The sequence below is a fragment of the Lynx canadensis genome, chromosome B3, assembly GCF_007474595.2.
Source record: "Lynx canadensis isolate LIC74 chromosome B3, mLynCan4.pri.v2, whole genome shotgun sequence".
NCBI lineage: Eukaryota > Metazoa > Chordata > Mammalia > Carnivora > Felidae > Lynx > Lynx canadensis.
The window spans coordinates 1092272-1110391 of record NC_044308.2 but is presented as its reverse complement, the minus strand read 5'-3'; the positions used below and the strand labels follow the sequence as shown (position 1 = coordinate 1110391).

At 55.0% G+C, this 18120-nt stretch overlaps 1 long non-coding RNA gene across 1 annotated transcript in view; it reads left to right on the top strand.

The window, feature by feature from the left end:
- The window catches only part of LOC115515412, a 40495-nt gene extending 29429 nt beyond the window's left edge, over positions 1–11066 (top strand). Inside the window, exon 3 of the long non-coding RNA XR_004343733.1 lies at positions 11008–11066. This is a non-coding gene — a long non-coding RNA (uncharacterized LOC115515412). The remainder of the gene's footprint in view (positions 1–11007) is intronic.
- Positions 11067–18120: the final 7054 nt, after the last annotated feature.

The window sequence follows — 18120 nt, the reverse complement described above, 5'->3', positions numbered from 1 at the left end:
AGGAGCTATCTGTCCCTGCCATGTTGGTGGCTCCTCGCGGGTGTCCCTGCTCAACAACACATTTACTTTACCCTGAACTTGGCCTCACGACAGCACATATACCTGATAGCCACGCCAGCTGAGGTTGGATTCCTGTCCCCCCAGGATCAAATGTCCCCAAGTCCCTTCTGCTAACTGCCTGGAATCCAGTTGTTTCCGAGTAGGTTGACATCAGAATTGAAATCGGTTTGCTCTGATCATTTGCTGAGCAAACCCCCTCCCTGTCCGCCTCCAGCCGCAAAATCCAGCCACGAGCCCCCTGCATTCGCCTTCCCTGGCTGGGTAACAAATCAGCACGAACTTAGCAGCTTGAAGCAACGCTTCCTCCCCGTTCGTCATCTGACGGGCTCATAGTTTGAAGCCCAGGCAAGGTCAGCCGCTCGTCTGGCGGAAATCTCGGTGCCTGCGGCCTGCGCTCTGACCTGGAGGTTCTGGACGCAAGTCCACTCCCAGGCTCTTGGGGTTGCTGGCAGAATTCAGTCCTGAGTGGTTGTATGACTGAGGTCCTGCTTGCCTGCTGACTGTTCGCTGGAGTTCTCAGCTTCTAGAAGCTTCCCCTGTCCCCCGACTTGTGGCCCCTTTGTCTATAAAGGCTGCAGCGATGCCACAAATCCTTCTCGTGCTCCAGACCTCTTGGACTTTCCCCTCTACCTCCAGAAGAGTTAATACCAACTCTTCTCAGACTCTTCCAAAAAATAGAAGAGGGGGGAAAACTCTTCCAAAGTAATTTCCCAGGCCAGCCTTGTCTTTATCCCCAAACCAGACAAGGATGCCACAAGGAAAGAAAACACCATACATGCACCCTACACAAAAATAAAGTAAAAATGGATCAAAGACTTGAATGTGAGACCTGAAGCCGTAAAACTCTCAGGAGAGAACATCAGTGGCAGAGCTCCTTGACATTGTTCTTGGTGAGGATTTGACTTGATTTGACAACAAAAGTAAAGATAACTGAGTGGGACCACCTCAAACCAAGCAGCTTCTGCATCAACAAAATGAAAAGGCAGTTTATGGAATGAGAGAAGATATTTGCAAATCACGTATCTGATAAGGGGTTAGTCTACAAAATACATAAAGAGCTCATACAACTCGATAGCAAAACGAAACCCCAAACAATCCAACTAAAAAAATGGACGGAGGCCTGGAACAGACACTTCTCCAAAGCAGACATCCAGATGCCAACCGGCACGTGAGAAGACGCCCAACACCACTCATCGTCAGAGAAATACACGTCAGAAGTACAAAGAGTTATCACCTCCCATTTGTCAGAACGGCTAGAATCAAAAACACAAGAAACAAGTGTTGGCAAGAATGTGGAGAGAAGGGAACCCTCTTGCACTGTTGCTGGGCATGCACACTGGTGCAGCCGCTCTGGAAGACAGTGTGGAGGCTCCTCAGAAAGTGAAATAGGACTACCCTACGACCCAGCAATTGCCCTGTTGTGTGCTTATCTGAAGAAGGCAAAAATAGTAACTCAAAAAGATATCCGCCCCCCCCAATGTTCACAGAAGCATTATTTACGATACACAAGACATGGAAAGAAACTGAACACCCACTGACAGCTGAATGGATGAAGACGATGTGAGACAGATGCCATATGATCTCACTCATGGGTGGAATCTAAAAACAACGCCACACAAAAACAAAAAAACCAAACCCAAATATGAGTGGAATCGATGTGGAATTTAGGAACCACATGCGAAGTAACCGCTTGAGCTAAAGCCGACCCTAAATGTGGAATTTAAAACAAGCAAACAAACAAACAAACAAACCGTAGATACAAGCTCACAGATACGGAGAACAGACCGGTGGTGGCCAGAGGCAGGGGGCGGGCACGGGCGAAATGGGTGAAGGTGGTCAGAAGGTACAAGCTTGTAGTTATGAGATAACTAAGTCCCGGGACGTAGCATACAGCATGGTGACCGTAGTTAACAATACTATATTGCGTGTTTGAAAGTTGCTGAGAGAGTGGATCTTAACAAAGTTCTCATCGCAGGGAACAAGTTCCGTGGCTACGTATGGTGATGGGTGTTGACCAAACACCGTGGTGATCGTTCCACAGTATATACAAAATACCGGATGGTTAGGTTGTACGCCTGAAACTAACATGGTGTCATGTGTCAGTTACACGTCAGCAGAAAAGGGTGCATTCTACTGGGGACCAGTGTCCGTGCCACGTCATAGGGACTGTTTGCAGTAAAGGTGGGCGCAGCGTGTAAGGGTGGCGATGAACAAGGATGACCGATTCTGCTTGGGGCAGTGGTGGGGAGGTGACTCCGGGGGAGAAGTTTGCCGAGAATTTGGATTTCTGGCTGGATACGAGCTGATGGGCTTCTGCCCGTCCGAATACTACTTGGCAAGTTCCTTTTCCTCCGAGAATCTCACTTCCTCGTCAGTGTTGCGAGACAGCCTGTCTCACGTCTCTTGCCGTTGGAACTTGAGGTGCTGGGAGCATGCGTGTGAGTGGGCAGGACGGTCGTGCGGACGGCTGGGGACAACGGGGTCAGAGCGTCTCTAGGGCCGTGTCTTGCCCACCTGCTTTCACTGTCACCTGGGTCCCTCTGCCCCGCCCAGAGGGAGGCCAGAGATGAGATCTAGACCCCAAGCAGGGCCCAACGCAGACGGAATTCGAGCGTGACGAGGGGCACACGTATTCTTCCCGAAACCCCGCGGGCTCCACTCTCCTCCCTCCAGCTCGGAGCTCCAGACGTCACATGTGCAGTAACCTCTGAACAGCTGCGATACCCATGCTGTTCTAATTCACACGTCAAGGCGCATTCGTCGGTAAGAGCACGGAGCGCCAGGACTGACTGGGACTGGTCTACGCACGGGGGAGTGGTGAGGACTCCCGGCCCCTCCCCTCGGGACACAGGACACTGGGCCTGGGGAGCAGCGGTCAAGCCCGCTTTGCTGGGGCACCGGTGACAGTCACTGTTGCGTGGCTGTCTGGGTAGCAGAGTGGGGCGTGTGGGAGGGCCCTGCAGGGGCACAGGTCAGCCCAGGGCAGTGATGATGGTGACACTAGGGACATCGAGGCCATCGGTCAGCGTCTGAAAGCCGCCCAGCAGTGAGTACGTGCAGCTCAGAGGCCACGTGAGCAAATCCTGTATAAACGGGCTGTGCCCTTGGAATACAACATAGGTATGTGATGCTCACTTAAAAATGTCTTGTCTCTTTAAATCCAACCTTCCTTTTTTTCCAGGCAAAATAAACAAATCGAGTGCAAGGCTCCGTTCCGCAGGCTGGGGCTCGGCGCCCCTGGCTCAGCCTCGTTCCGGAGGTGCAGGAATTCATAATTGGCGTCCCCTTGTCACCAAGGCACCTTAGTGGCATTTTAGAAATTATTTGTGGTGCGAGCAACGTTGATGGAAACCAGACTGAAAAAAAGTTAAGCCATGCTCCAACCATATAACGAATCAGCTGTTCTTGGTTGTTGACGTTTTGTCCGAGCTGTTGTCTGTGTGCACACAGAATCCAGTCGCAGGACTGTCCTTATGGTATTGGCACACTGTGACTGTATTCTCTGTCTATTGTGCTTTTTTTTTAATGTTTATTTTTGAGACAGAGAGAGAGAGAGCATGAGCGGAGGAGGGTAGAGAGAGAGATGGACGCACAGAATCTGAAGCAGGCTCCAGGCTCTGAACTGTCAGCACAGAGCCCGACGCGGGGCTCGAACTCACGGACTGTGAGATCATGACCTGAGCCGAAGTCGGACGCTTAACCCACTGAGCCACCCAGGCGCCCCTCTATTGTGCTTTTTAAGGGCTGTCGGGTTTCTTTCTTTTTAAGTGTATTTATTTTGAGAGGGAGACGGCGAGCAGGGGAGGGGCAGAAAGAGGAGAGAGAATCCCAAGCAGGCTCCACACTGTCAGCACACTGTCAGCCCAGCCCGGTGCTCGAACCCACGAACCCCGAGATCATGACCTGAGCCGAAATCAAGAGTGGGACGCTTACCCAGCTGAGCCACCCAGGCGCCCCCAGTGGCTTTGGGCTTTCTGCCCTTGCTCTCCCCTCCCCTACCCAGATCTGGAATCGATTTGAGGTCAAGTTTCCCCTGCTCCTGCTTTGTTTTTGGGTAAGGCGTTGCCGCCGTCAGGCGAAGGAAGGCAGGCTGTCGGGACGCAGCAGGAATTGTGCGTCTCCAGGGAAGGCCGCCTTCTTCTGCAGAATTTGTTCCCCTTAATGATCTCGCTGCTTTCATTGTCCAAACATTTTCCCGACTCTCTTATCTGAGAGCCTGGGAATTGTGCGGTCTGGAGACCAAGGCAGAGTGAAGCCTCATTAGAGCTTTGTCTTAAAATAGGGCAGCGCAGACCCAGGGTGCGGAGGTAAGCCCCGGGCAGCGCGGGGTCACCGTGGCCCCGTGGCCCGGCCTTGTCCTCCCTCCCGGGAGGACGCGGGTGCTGTGTCCTCACCTCCTTCACCCTGAGCTCAGATGGAGACTCGGGGCCGCGGTCCTCGGGCCATGAGCGGCCAGCAGCAGCTGTGGTCCACGTGCTGTGTCCGGGTCAGGGGCAGAAGTGCAGGGAGCCTGCAGGGGAGCGTGTTGTGACTTCCCTCTGTGGCCCAGCCGCCGGAGGCTCCCAGAGGCTGAGCCCTGGGGAGACCTGGGGGAAGATGTGAATTCCAGCAGGTGTGAGCCGACTCACCTGTGGGATGTCCCGGGAGGGACCGAGGGCAGCACAGCCCTGGGGAACTGACACCAACAGCTCGTCACCTTGAACACAGTGGGACCCGCGGCCTCCTCCGTATGAATGAGACCTACCTAAGGGCTCCTGTTTCCACAGCCCCCACAGCAGGGCTCCCCCGTCTCAGGGCTGCGGCCCTCCTCACAGCACATCACTGCTGCCCAGAACCGCCGTGGCCCCAAGCAGGCCAAGGCACGCTCCAGTCCTACGGGTGGGGCCGAGGTGTATGTGTGAGCTGTCTGCGGCCGCCCAGCCATGAGGATGTCTGGGCCGTCCTTGCCGTCATTGTCACAGTGAAGGACAGATGAAGCTTGCTTGCAAGAATGATCATGTTTTATTTTATTTTTTTCAATGGAACGAGAAAAGATATTTGCAAACGACATATCAGATAAAGGGTTAGTATCCAACACCGATAAAGAACTTATCAAACTCAACATCTAAAAAAACCAAATAATCCAGTGAAGAAATGGGCGAAAGACATGAATAGACACTTCTCCAAGGAAGACATCCAGATGGCCAACCGACCCATGAAAAAATGCTCAACTTCACTCATCATCAGGGAAATACAAGTCAAAACCACAACGAGATACCGCCTCACAACCCTGTCAGAATGGCGAACATTAACAACTCAGTCAACCAAAGATGTTGGCAAGGACGTAGAGAAAGAGGATCTCTTTTGCATTGTTGGTGGGAATGCAAGCTGGTGCAGCCACTCTGGAAAACAGTATGGAGGTTCCTCAAAAAAACTAAAAATATAAGTACCCTATGACCCAGCAATGGCACTACTAGGCATTTATCCAAGGGATACAGGTGTGCTGTTTTGAAGGGACACACGCACCCCCGTGTTTATAGCAGCACTACCGACAATAGCCAAAGTATGGAAAGAGCCCAAATGTCCATCTGTGGATGAATGGATAAAGAAGAGGTGGTATGTATATACAATGGAGTATTACTCGGCAATCAAAAAGAATGAAATCTTTCCATTTGCAACTACGTGGATGGAACTGGAGGGTATTGTGCTAAGCGAAATTAGAGAAAGACAAAAATCATACGACTTCACTCATATGAGGACTTTGAGAGACAAAAAAGATGAACATAAGGGAAGGGAAACAAAAATAAAAACAGGGAGGGGGACAAAACAGAAGAGACTCATAAATACGGAGAACAAACTGAGGGTTACTGAAGGGGTGCTGGGAAGGGGGATGGGCTAGTCAGGTGATGGGCACTGAGGAGGGTACCTGTTGGGATGAGCACTGGATGTTACATGGAAGTGATGAGTCACCGATTCTGCTCTTGAAGCCAGGACGACACTGTATGCTAACTACCTTGAGAGTAAAAAACATTTACAGTTAGTTTATTTATTTATTGGTAGAATCCCAAGGAGACCCTGTTGTCAGCACAGAGCCCGATGCAGGGCTCGAACTCACGAACTCACGAGACCGTGGCCTGAGCCCAAATCAGGAGTCGGTCACTTAACGCGACGAAGCCACCCAGGCGCCCCAAGAATGACCATGTTTTAAAGTTTACAGACGAACACTCGAGCACAGAAACGTCCTAGACGCAGCCTGCCCCAAGGGCCGATTGTGGGAGGAGCTGGGGGTCTGCTGATGGGCTGCGGGTGGGATGCTGTGTGCCAACAGCACCTTCTCGTCCCATCACCGTGTCCGGTGACTGCTGCCTGCTCTGGAGGGGACGTTGAGGCTCCTGCCTCCGAGGGCTCGGGGACGGGGCGGTGGCCCAGTGGTCCCTCTGACTCCTCCTGAGCTAGGCCCTGGCCTGGACCCGCGTTCTGGCCTCCCTTGTTGAGTGATGACAGCATCTGGTTCCTTCCTGAAGTGCCCTTTCAAACCAAGCTTCCCTCCTCCCCAGGCTGGTCTCCTGTCGGGGACGTCCGTCCGTCGGAAGCACTGCCTCGGCCCCGCTTCTCTCGAGCCACCCACCTTGATGCTTGTTCCCGGGAACCCCCGTGTTAGCGGAGAAAGTCTGGTCTGAAGCATCTGGAAGGCAGGATGGTGCCATCGAGGGGTGTGCGTGTGACCTCAGAGGGTCTGTGACCACTCTGAGAACGGAGAGGACCCCGTGGCTGTGACGGTGTCAGGCAGGAGTGGCTGCGGCGCGCGGGGAACCCCCACCTCCCGCTAACGTTCCCGCTCTCCTCGTCACCACGGACGTCGTGATGGGTTCGACGGGGTCTTTGCAGCGTCCGTCGTGAGGGAGCCTTGTGATTATCTGTCACTCGTCACTTGAGCACAGGGCGGCCCCGTGTCTGCTCCGTGGACGCCGTGGACGGACCTTCACACCGCAGGGCTCCACCCTGTGTCACGGAGCGCACTGTGGACGGTCAGCGGCCTGTCTCCGTGACACCTCGGACAGCATGCTGGGTTTGGGCGACGTCACCGGTCGGGGGGTCCGGGTTCGCTGCGGAGATAAGTGGGCCCTAGATCTCAGCTGCTTGCGGCCGCAGGGCTCGCGCGGGGTGCTCGTCCCCCCCGGAGGCTCCACATCTTCCCCGCGCGTCATCCAGGAACGGAGGCCGGCGGGGGCTTCACGGCCACCTGCGGTCAGCCGCCGCGGGGGGAGGGAAAAGGGAACGCGTGAGTTACGCACTGGGGTGCCGCGTGTTTGCGCTGGGCGGCTTTTGTTCGCTGTGGGGGTGGGAGTGACCGAGCGTCCCGGCCTGGGTGGACTGCAAGTGCACAACTCGATGCATTTGGGGCCCACGTGTCTCGTGCCACCGGCTCCCCAGGGCCTCCCTCCCCTGCCCTGCCTTCCGTCACTCGTGGTTCGCACGGCCGAGAGTATTTTCTGAAGGAGGTCGTAGCGTGCCCCTCTTCGGGGGGCCTCGTTCACACAGACCACCGTCTGCAGGAATCACCCGTCCCCATGTGAATCTCTAGCCCACTCTGTGTCCTTGCCAGGCACCCTCCCCCATTCACATAGGCCAGATTTGTTTACTCACCTGCTGTGGACATTGGGCTGTTTCTAGCTTTGGACTGTTACAGGCGAAGACGGTAAGAACATGTGGGTGCAGGTTATTGTTTGACTTTATTTATTTTGATAGAGAGGGAGAGAGAGAGAGAGAGAGAGAGAGACAGCATGCTCGAGCCAGGGAGGGGCAGAGAGAGAGGAAGAGAGAGAACCCCAAGCGGGCTCCCAGCCGTCAGCACAGAGCACGACGTGGGGCTCGAACTCACGAACCGTGAGATCACGACCTGAGCGGAAGTCAAGACTCCGTCGCTTAACTGACCGAGTCCCCCCCGGCGCCCGCGGATGCAGATGTTTGCGGAGACACAGGTCTGTGTTCACCCTGGGTGCGCAGCTGGGAGTGGAGGTCCCTCACGGTGCTTGTGTCAGTTTGCACCCCCTCCCGCCACCCCCGCCCCTGCAGGTTAGGGGAGTTCGTTTCCTCTACACCCTCACCAACACTTGCTGTGGTCAGTTTCTGAATTGTAGCCAGTCTAACGGGTGGGTGGTGTTGTCCCCTGTCTCTCTGGTCTGCACTGCACGGCTCATGTAGCTAAGCACACCCCGTGTGGTTCCCGGCCGTGTCGTGTAGCTGCTGACCTTGGCGGGTTCGTCCGCTTGGTAGAGTGACCTACCTCCGATCTTCCCCGGTGAGGCTACCGGCCCAGGACTGTGGACGGAAGCACCCGCTCGCATCCCCGCACCGCTCTGTTTGGTCTGAGCCGGCTTAACCTCTCCGTCTCACCGGGTGGTGGGGACAGGAGGCCGTAGACACAGGCGGTGGGGAAGCCGGTTCGCAGGGACGATGCAGCGGCACCGGGGGTCCTGCTAACGCACAGATCCCGACTCCGTGCGTCTGGGCCCCACGTCCTGTGTTTGTCACCAGCTCCAGGTGACGTCTGGAGCTGCCGGTCCCCGTGGACCATGAGTGGGGGACTCAGAGGGTGACAGCAGGAATGAGGACATCGAGGCAAAGGGTAGTCGTCAGGGAGCAGAAGGGTGACGAGCGTGTCTGCACAGGTAGTGTCAGACAGTGACAGGGGCAGAGAGCGGGGGCCTTCCGCTGTGGTCCCCCTGGCGGGGTTCTGCAGGTGGGGCTCCGGCCGCCTGGCGCGGAAGGACACAGGAACCCGCCCCGGCTGCGACGCCCCCCCCCCCCCCCCCCCCCCCGCCTCGGGGCTCGATCCCACACTTAGCCTGTCCGGGTGCCACTGTCACACCAGGCCAGCCCTTACTGGGTCCTTGTGAGTATTCGGCAGGCCACCACTTGCAGAGGGGCTCGGGCGGGCCTGCCCGGTGGCAGGTCGGCCTCGTGGTGGCCGTGGGGGTCAAGCCGCAGGGCAGGGCTCCCCAGTACCAGCAGGAGGGGACAGGCGAGTTTGCCACAACCACAGGGAGCAAGGCAGAACCCCTGTTGTGTCTCGGGACGCGAGGGGCACCGGTCCGGGGGATGAGGAGGTGGCCCCGGGGCTGCCTCCGCCGTTACCCCATGGGGTCCGTGCCCACGGAGCCCGTGTCCGTGACAGCCTCGCAAGGTCGAGTCGCGGTCGGTGCCCGGTCCCCACGCTTCACCTCCGGGACCCACGGCGGCCAGGGGCCTCTCGTGTGGGTTCACGGGGTCAGCTGGGGGAAAGCGGATCACAGAAGCGGATGGACACTCGGCAGTATTTATATTATTTGGCCTCGGGAAGGCCCCCCCCACCGCCCCCCACGGCCGGAGACCCTCTCTGCTCCGCGATCCCTCGTGTCACAGGGCCGGCCTCTGGGAGGGCCCGCCCAGGCAGCCACAGCGGGGGCCTCGGTGCCCCGTCATCTTCCCGCCTGCCGTCTCTACGGCAGGCCTCCTCCTCCCCTTCCCCCTCGTTCCTTCTGGACTCAGGACCCTCCCAGCTGTCCACGACAGGACCCCACTCAGTTCTGTGAAAAGAATCAGGTACGTTCACATCTCACTTAACGGGAACATGCCCTCACTGTCGAGCCTCGTCTCCTGACCGCTTCATCCTGCGAGCCTGAAGCTCGGTCCCCATTAAACGGCCAGCCCCTGTCCCCCCGCCACCTCCTTTCTGGCCTCGGCCCCCCATCTTCCCACCTGGGAACCCCGCGGGGGCGAGAGAACGTCTCTCCCAAGGCCGTATGTTAATCCCCTGTACCTGGGGTGAGGGGCCCGCCTGAGAGAGCAGCACAGCAGACCGGCCGACAAAGCTCTGTTCCTGATGACGCCCTTGACCTGCTCACCAGAACTGGGTCTCATGACCTCCAGACGTGCCCTTCACTGCCCCGGCCTCTGTCTGTGTCACTGCTTCCAGGGAGCACATGGTACCTGCCGTAGGGCGTAAACGCAATAAAACCTCACCCTAGGAAAAGACGGGAAACAACGGGCTGTGATCGCTAGTCCTGCCATACAGGAAGAGGCAATTTCCTCCTCGGACAGTGGAGTCGTTCATCAATCAATCATATTGGCCACCCTTCATTTTGTTCTCTGTGAAGATCTCTCCTGTCCACCGAGGAACAGATTCAGCTGCTGTGCTTTGTTTTTTTTTTTTTTGGGGGGGGGGCCTGGAATGCAGATGTGATGGCTGGGGTTGTGGCAGTTATTTTGGGTTCATGAGGAATGGCCAAGAACATCTGAGACTTTTAGCCCTCGGATCTTAAATCTGCTGGATCAGTGTCACCAAACCATCTACCTCCAGCCTTCTTGTTATATAAGGAAAAACATTAAATAAATACTAAGTTTCCTCTGAACCTGTGCTTCATCTTTTTTTATTTCTGCGTCTGAGTCACAGGCCTTGATGTTTTGCGTTATAGTTTCCCTCAGATGTGGCCTTGTGTCAACATGAAGCTCAGAACGTGAAGCTCTTCAACATGAAGAAGAAACCCGGGAACTCCATCCCCTGAATGGGACCCCCCATCAGTATCTGTCTCCGGCTCCGTCCAGGGCCCAGTCTTACCCTCCGCCGTGTTTCCTCTTCACTCCCAGGAAGCTTGTGATACCTTTATCTTGGGGTGGAGAACTTGAATTTGTCAGAAGAACCTTTGTAGACACAGCCGGGGCCCATAAAATGCCCAACAGTGGTTTCAGAACCAAGTATGACAAGTTGCACTTAAGTTCCACTTAAATAGAAACGCATTTTTCATTCATAGCCAAATTAAAAGGCTTCGGGATCTGTGAGTAATCTTGGGCTGCTCTCCCCCCCCCCCCTTAACTGTCAGTCTCCTAATTTAACCATCTGGAATTCTTTTTAAAGTGCCATCCTATTCAGCATTTGGAAACGAGGGGCCCGACTCTAAATGGGAGAAAATCTACATTTCATTGCAGAGGGAGAACTCGACGCCAATGTCCTATTCGACAGAGACCGCAGCAACCTGTATGCCTCGGATGCATCAGCAACCCCCCCCCCCCACCGCCCCCGGCGGGTCTGGGCTGCCTCTCCCCGCGTCCTCACAAGCACCAGGGGAGGCGATGGTTAGCGCAGCCGACGGGTGACCAGCTCCGGTGGGGCGCAGACCTGACCTTCCTGGCCCCCTGGACCCGACAGCTAGTTCTGGCCCGTGAGCGGGAGTGAGTACGTCGTTCCTGGGTTGGGGCGTTGAATAGCCTGCGTGTGACTTTCTAGAATCCCCCGCTGAAGTAATTACGGAAGCAGAAGTGAATTTGGAGCCCCCCATAGGCTCAGACCCCCGAGTGGCTGGAGGGACCAGAGTGTCCCTGCCCACCTGCAAAGTCATGGAGCAGGAGGGAGAAATAAGTCCGTTTTGAGCCTGAGGTTGGTAAGCCACGGCCTGCAGTCCAAACCTGGCTCGCTACCCGTTCTTTAAATGAGGTTTGCCTTGGGGCGCCTGGGTGGCGCAGTCGGTTGAGCGGCCGACTTCGGCTCAGGTCACGATCTCACGCTCCGTGAGTTCGAGCCCCGCGTCGGGCTCTGGGCTGATGGCTCGGAGCCTGGAGCCTGCTTCCGATTCTGTGTCTCCCTCTCTCTCTGCCCCTCCCCCGTTCATGCTCTGTCTCTCTCTGTCCCAAAAATAAATAAACGTTGAAAAAAAAAATAATAAATGAGGTTTGCCTGGGTCACAGCTTGCCCGCTCGTTCATGGGTTATCTGTGGCTGCTGTTTTGCTGCAATGACAGAGTTGAATAGTTGTAACAGAGACCCTGTGGGTCACAAAGCCTCACGTATTTCCCATCTGGCCGTTTACATAGAGAGTTTATCAGCCGTGTTTTCAGCCACTGCCTTTTTGTGACTGGTTCTTACCACAGCCTAACCAGCCTCTCCCGGTGGCTTACTGAGCACAGTCTTTAAAGCTTGTTAATCTCATGGGCTAAAAAAAAAAATAGGGTTACGTTATGTTTAATTTACATTTCTTTGATTATTCCTGGAGTCCCACCATTTTCCATTTGTTCAGTGGCCGTATTTCTCTTTTGACTGTTGATACTCGTTGCCATTTTTTTCATGAAGGGCTGAGTGATTTTCCTCTTGATCTGGTTGAGTTCTCAAAGGAGGGAGGGTATTAATCGTTTGTAGCTTACATTTGATTTATTCTACCGAGTCTCAGTTTAGGAAAGAAATAGTCCCTTCCCTCCAGAAGTTGGATGAATAGTCAGTTATATTTGCTTTAGTCTTTGTATTGGATTTAAAAGCGTATTTTAATCCAGCAGCAATCTTAGCACAAGGGAGAGGGTAAGGGACGGGGAGGGATGCTTGTCTCAAACTATTTGTCGCTCAGCTTCCCCTCACCCATCGTGTTTTTGATGCTTACCTCTTGTCGTTTGATAAGTTCTTCTGTATTGAAATGGCCCATGTTAAGGCTGGTTTTTCTGTTGCACGGATTACCCTGATGATTGTCACAAAATGCTTTCCTCGTAGTTTCACGGTTTACACGTGAAAAAGTAGGCGTGAAGGTCTCACGTGTGCACACAGTCGACCGCACAGAGAGGACTGTCGCCACAGTGAGGCAGTACCCGTCGTAGAAACAGCCCGGGAGGCAAGAAAAACTCTTAAGACGTTAAGCGGTTTTACAGTTTTCTCCATCTTTCCAGTTCTGGCCATTTTCACAATCTTCTCATATGCACAGTAATGGAAAACTAGTTTATTTTATGGGAAAAATCGCATCCCAGGATGGAACCTCGCTCTCCGAATGCCTTCGCCTGCCTGCGCTGTTGACTGCCGTCGTGAGGGTTCTGCCTGCGTCTGGAACGCTCCTGCCTTTTAATTTCTCCGCGGCCGTTTTCTATCTTGCCAGAAGCTGCCGCGGTCACCTCCTTAGCTACTCACACAAAGACCCTTATATCCTTCTGCTAGTTTTTCTGGACTCGGTCTCTGTTGAGATTTAGATCAGTTCTGGTGAAAGCCTGACTCCCGCGGGGAAGCCACGGGAGGCCGGCCGCGGGACCTAGGAACCGGGGGCTTCCAGAATTCCGGGCCCACATCCCCGCCCGCCCGCCCGCCCCACCTACCAGGTTCTTTTCTCCTCCGCCTTTGTGTGCCCCCCACCGGCCTCCCCACCACGCTGGCTGCCACACCAGAGACTGGAATCCCGCTCCCTACTGACCGCCCTCACCGTTAGCACCGCCGGGCTCATGCGCCCCCCGGAGGCCCCCGTCCGCCCGTGGTGCACGCCTTTGCCGTCACTCGTTTGCGTTTAGCGGACCTCCTCCTCTCTGGTCTAATACACTCTTCTAGCGTCCCAGGGCCTTCCTTCTAGAACACAGAGCTCAGATCAGGGTGTTTGCCCAAAACGCCTACTGTTGATTTTGCTGCCCCGACACCCGTCCTGCTCTCACCGCACAGTGTCTGTGTCTCATACCCTTGGTACCTGAGCCTCAGCATTTCCTAGAGCGGGAGCTCATCATGCACAGAGCTGCTCTTTGTTTCATCACGAGGGCCCTCCTTCATCCCCAGCATCTATGTCTCCACACCCCCCTCGTGACCAGCCGTGTGTGCTCTGTAGTTTGCTTTGCCTCTTTTCTTTCTTTGTTCATTTGTTTCTTAAAGTCCACGTATGAGCGAAGTCCTGTGATACTTGTCTTTCTCTGACTAATTTCACTTAGCATAATCCCCTCCAGTTCCATTCGCGTAGTTGCAAATGTCAGGATTTCATTCTTTTTGATTGCTGAGTAATATTCTATTGTATATATCCCACATCTTCTTGATCCATTCATCCATCGGTGGACACTTGGGCTCTTTCCGTACTTTGGCTATTGTCGATAGTCGGGGTGCATGTGTCCCTTCGAAACAGCACACCTGTATCCCGTGGATAAATGCCCAGTAGTGCGACTGCTGGGTCGTAGGGAAGTTCTATTTTTAGTTTTTTGAGGAACCTCCATACCGTTTTCCAGAGCGGCTGCACCAGCTTGCACTCCCACGTGCAGTGCGCGAGGGTCCCCCTTTCTCCGCGTCCTCGCCAACAAGAGCTATTCTCCATGGAGCATTTTTATATGTCAGGCGCTGTGCTAAGAGCTTTATATACATTAACGTATGGATTTCTCATAACTCTGTAGGGATGATATTATCAGTATCTTCATTTTGTAGACGAGGATACGAGGTGTAGGAGGCCCAGGTAAATCGCCCGAGCTCTCACGACCCCTGCCAGGTGCGGTTGGGAACCCTGGCCCGACCCTGGCCCGGTGTCTGTGATGCCAGAGCCCACGCTCCTGGCCACTGGGCCTCATTTCCACGCTTTCTTCTCTGACTTGCTCTTTCTGGGTGTCTGTGCCCTGTGCTGACCCAGGCAGACATCCACACCCTGGGTCGTGCTCGTTTGGACCCCTAAACCACGACACCGACACTGGCCGTGAGGGGCAAGGGGTTTATCCAGAGCAGGAACTGGCACTGGAGGCCCTTGGCGGCCCCTCCCGGCTCCAGACTGGGTGATTTGTACAATGCGCCCTGGACCGCGGCCAGGGACCAGTCAGGGCACTGCGGGAAAACGGAAGCGTGTTTGGGACGTCGTGTGTCAGCTCGGCTCTTTGTCCGGGTTCCTACTTCAAGACGGGAGAGGGGGACAGCTATGTGGTCAGCCCGGGGTCAGAAGGTTCCATGTCCCGGGCCGCGTCGGCGTCTTGCGGGGTGGCGTGGGGGGCGGGCTCTTCCTGGATGTTGTGCTTTTCCAAGCTCCGGCTTCAGTGACGTCGCTCTGTCAGGCTGACCCTGACGTGGATGGGAGCATTTACACCGTGGGAATCAGCACAGTCTATGCAGCACTCAGCAGAACACCACCGGGCAGGATCCACTGGTTCCGTGCGCAGACTCCACCGTCGCGAGGCCTGGGTGTGCGTCCCCACGGCAGCACGCACCAGCTGGATGGCTTTCTGAGCCTCAGTTTCCCCGATGGCCAAGACAGGGATCCAAACAGCAGCATCAAGGGCAGGCGTGAGGCTTACGTGAAACGATGCGTGTCCAGGGCTTAGCAGAGCGTCTGCCCCTTGTCAACCCTCAACAAGGGGTGTCGATTATTTAAAAAAAAAATTTTTAATGTCTATTTACTTTTGAGAGAGAGAGAGTGCATACGAGCGGGGGAGGAGCAGAGAGAGAGAGGGAGACACAGAATCCGAAGCGGGCGCCAGGCTCCGAGCCGTCAGCACAGAGCCCGACGCGGGGTGTGAATCCACGAACCGGGGATCATGACCTGAGCTGGAGTCGGACGCTCAACCGGCTGGGCGCTGGAGGTGCCCCAGTGGGTGTTGATTATTATCACTAATAAGAGGGATAAGGAAGTGCACAAAAATGACGAGGTGAGCACGGCCACTAAAATGCCCTTGCGCCCTTGACCACAATACACGGTGCCAGCGAGACACAGGAGCCAGAACACCAAGGATGCGCGTTCCCGGCAGGACAGACGCGCGTCAGGGGGTCCTGCACGAGCCAGGAGGTAGTCGACGGGCAGGAGGAGGCTGTTCTGGGCAGACGGAAGGCATGGCTCTCAGTCGACTCTACTCGTGGGTTTCAGAGGCGGAGCCACGGGGCCGTGTCGGACGGGGCCTGAAGTCCACAGACCAGGGCACCAGTCTACGTTTGGCGCTTCTGTGACCTTGACCTGACCTTTGCAGGCCTTTGCTGTCTCCTCTCTGGACTGAAGAGAACCGACTCCTGCTGGAAGAATCACAGCCAGCGCTGCGTGTGGGGATGACCTCCGGGGAACCGCCGGGCGGCTGTGTCATCAGGGGGCCCGGCCGGGGCCGCCGAGGGCACGTGGAGCCTCGATGTCCGTCCGGCACGCCGGGCGGGGCCCCTTCCCGGCAGGGGCGCCTCAGCGCTCTTTCGGGAGCCGTGTCTCCTGCTGCAGAGGGCCTGGAAGTGGGGACGGGGTCCCCGGGGCCGTCCGCGTAGCCGTGTGTCATCCGTATTAACAGGGGACGTGCTCGGCCTTTCTCTGACTTGCCCTTTCCCGGCCTAACGGATGTGGTCTTTGTCTTCCCAACGCGGCCGCTCCTTGCTCGTCGTGTCCCTCGGGTGTGGCTGCGTGGGTTCAGCCGGGTGACGTGTGCAGACGCCTCTTCCGCCCGCGGACACAGGGGCGCCCCGTGGGGGTACGAGCCCCGACGGCCGTCCGTCCTGCGCCCTGGCTGCCGCTGCCTGTTTGTCCGCGCCTCGCGGTGAGAGGTTACTTCCGTCACCCCCTGGGGCGTGGCTTCGAGACCCGCAGTTCAGGGGGGCACAGGGAAGGCACCCCGGCCCCTTCTCCACGCGTCACGTACGGCCGGAGATCCTGAGGAAGCTGTCAAAAGTGGAAACAGCCCCGGCGGGAGAGAAGCTCCCTGGCACGGATTTGTGGGGCGGGAGAGGCGCGCAAGCCCCCTCCGACCCGGGACCCCCGATCTCAGGCGCTCTGTGTCCTTGTGAGCGGGCCCCTCCCTTCGTCCTCCTCCCTGGACAGCGACAGTTCCAGCCGTTCTGGGTCCCTTATTTACTAGAGAACACTTCTTTTTTACTTTACTTTTATTTTATTTCATTTTACTTTACTTTTTACTTTACTTTATTTTTTATTTTTATTTTATTTTACTTTTTACTTTATTTTTTTATTTTATTTTACTTTACCTTTTACTTTATTCTTTTTAATTATTTTATTTTATTTTATTTTACTTTATTTTATTTTATTTTATGTTTTTGTGTTACGTCACGTCACGTCACGTCATGTCACGTCAGGTTAGAGGGAGAGAGAGAATCCCAAGCAGGCTTCAGGCTCAGAGCGGAGCCCAACGCAGGGCTCGATCCCACGACCCTGAGATCATGACTCGAGCTGAAATCAAGAGCCAGATGCTCAACCGACTGAGCCCCCCAGGGGCCCCACAAACAAACATTTTAGTAGGAGTTTCTAATTTCACTTACTTTCTTTTTATCACCATATGAAATTACTGGGGCGCCTGGGTGGCGCAGTCGGTTGGGTGTCCGACTTCAGCCAGGTCACGATCTCGCGGTCCGTGAGTTCGAGCCCCGCGTCGGGCTCTGGGCTGATGGCTCGGAGCCTGGAGCCTGTTTCCGATTCTGTGTCTCCCTCTCTCTCTGCCCCTCCCCCGTTCATGCTCTGTCTCTGTCTGTCCCAAAAATAAAATAAAAAAGAAAAAAAAAAAGAAAAAAAAAAGAAATTACTTTATGTAACTATTCATTTTTTCTTGTGTTTGCTTTTTTTCAACTAGAACGTAAGCCCCGTGAGGTTTTGGACTTGATGTGTTTTATTCACCGTGGAATAGCGTTAAGAAACGTACCTGGCAATATCAGTATTCATCGCATGAATGAATGAATGGATTTGTCTTTACAAAACCGTTGTTTTTTCACGTGAGACACTTCCAGTCACTTCCAGTGTTGTCAGAATATCGTGGCCAGGTGTGTCTCCTGACCTCCATAAACTTGGGAAACAGGGAAATAAGAGTGAAATTCATAATAAACAAGGTTAGTTCATAACAGACCCAAAGGTGCAAAGTCGTCTCAAAGAGGCAAAGTGCGTTAAGGTTCGTGAGGTGTGACGTAACACGGCCGAATGTACTAACGCAGGTAAAGGATGTGACCAAAAAGAGGTTGGACAGTGATGGACGTACAAACGGAAAGGTAGTTGCAGGGCTGAACTTGGGCCGTTTCCTCTGAGACGCAGGGGAGGCATCCTGGTCGCTGGATTCGAGTGTTGCGTTCCTGTTGAAGGGCTCCCCCACCATGACAAGTGGCCACTGGTTTATCATGACCTCTCTTCTTGAGTTCCCGCTCACCCTGCCATTTTCTTGATGGCCCCTTACCTTCCCAGCCAGGTCTGCTTTTTTGGGGGAAAGTGTGCGGGTCACAATTACCAGAGGCCCCTGGACCCTACAACTGTTGTACTTCTCTTTGTGACACAACTAACATAACAAATGCTGGTGTTGTAGATCCTTCTCCTCACCCTGCTAATGGGAGTCTAGCCCCGTTCCCCACGTGCTAGCAGTTATGGTGTTGAGCCTGCACAGCGAT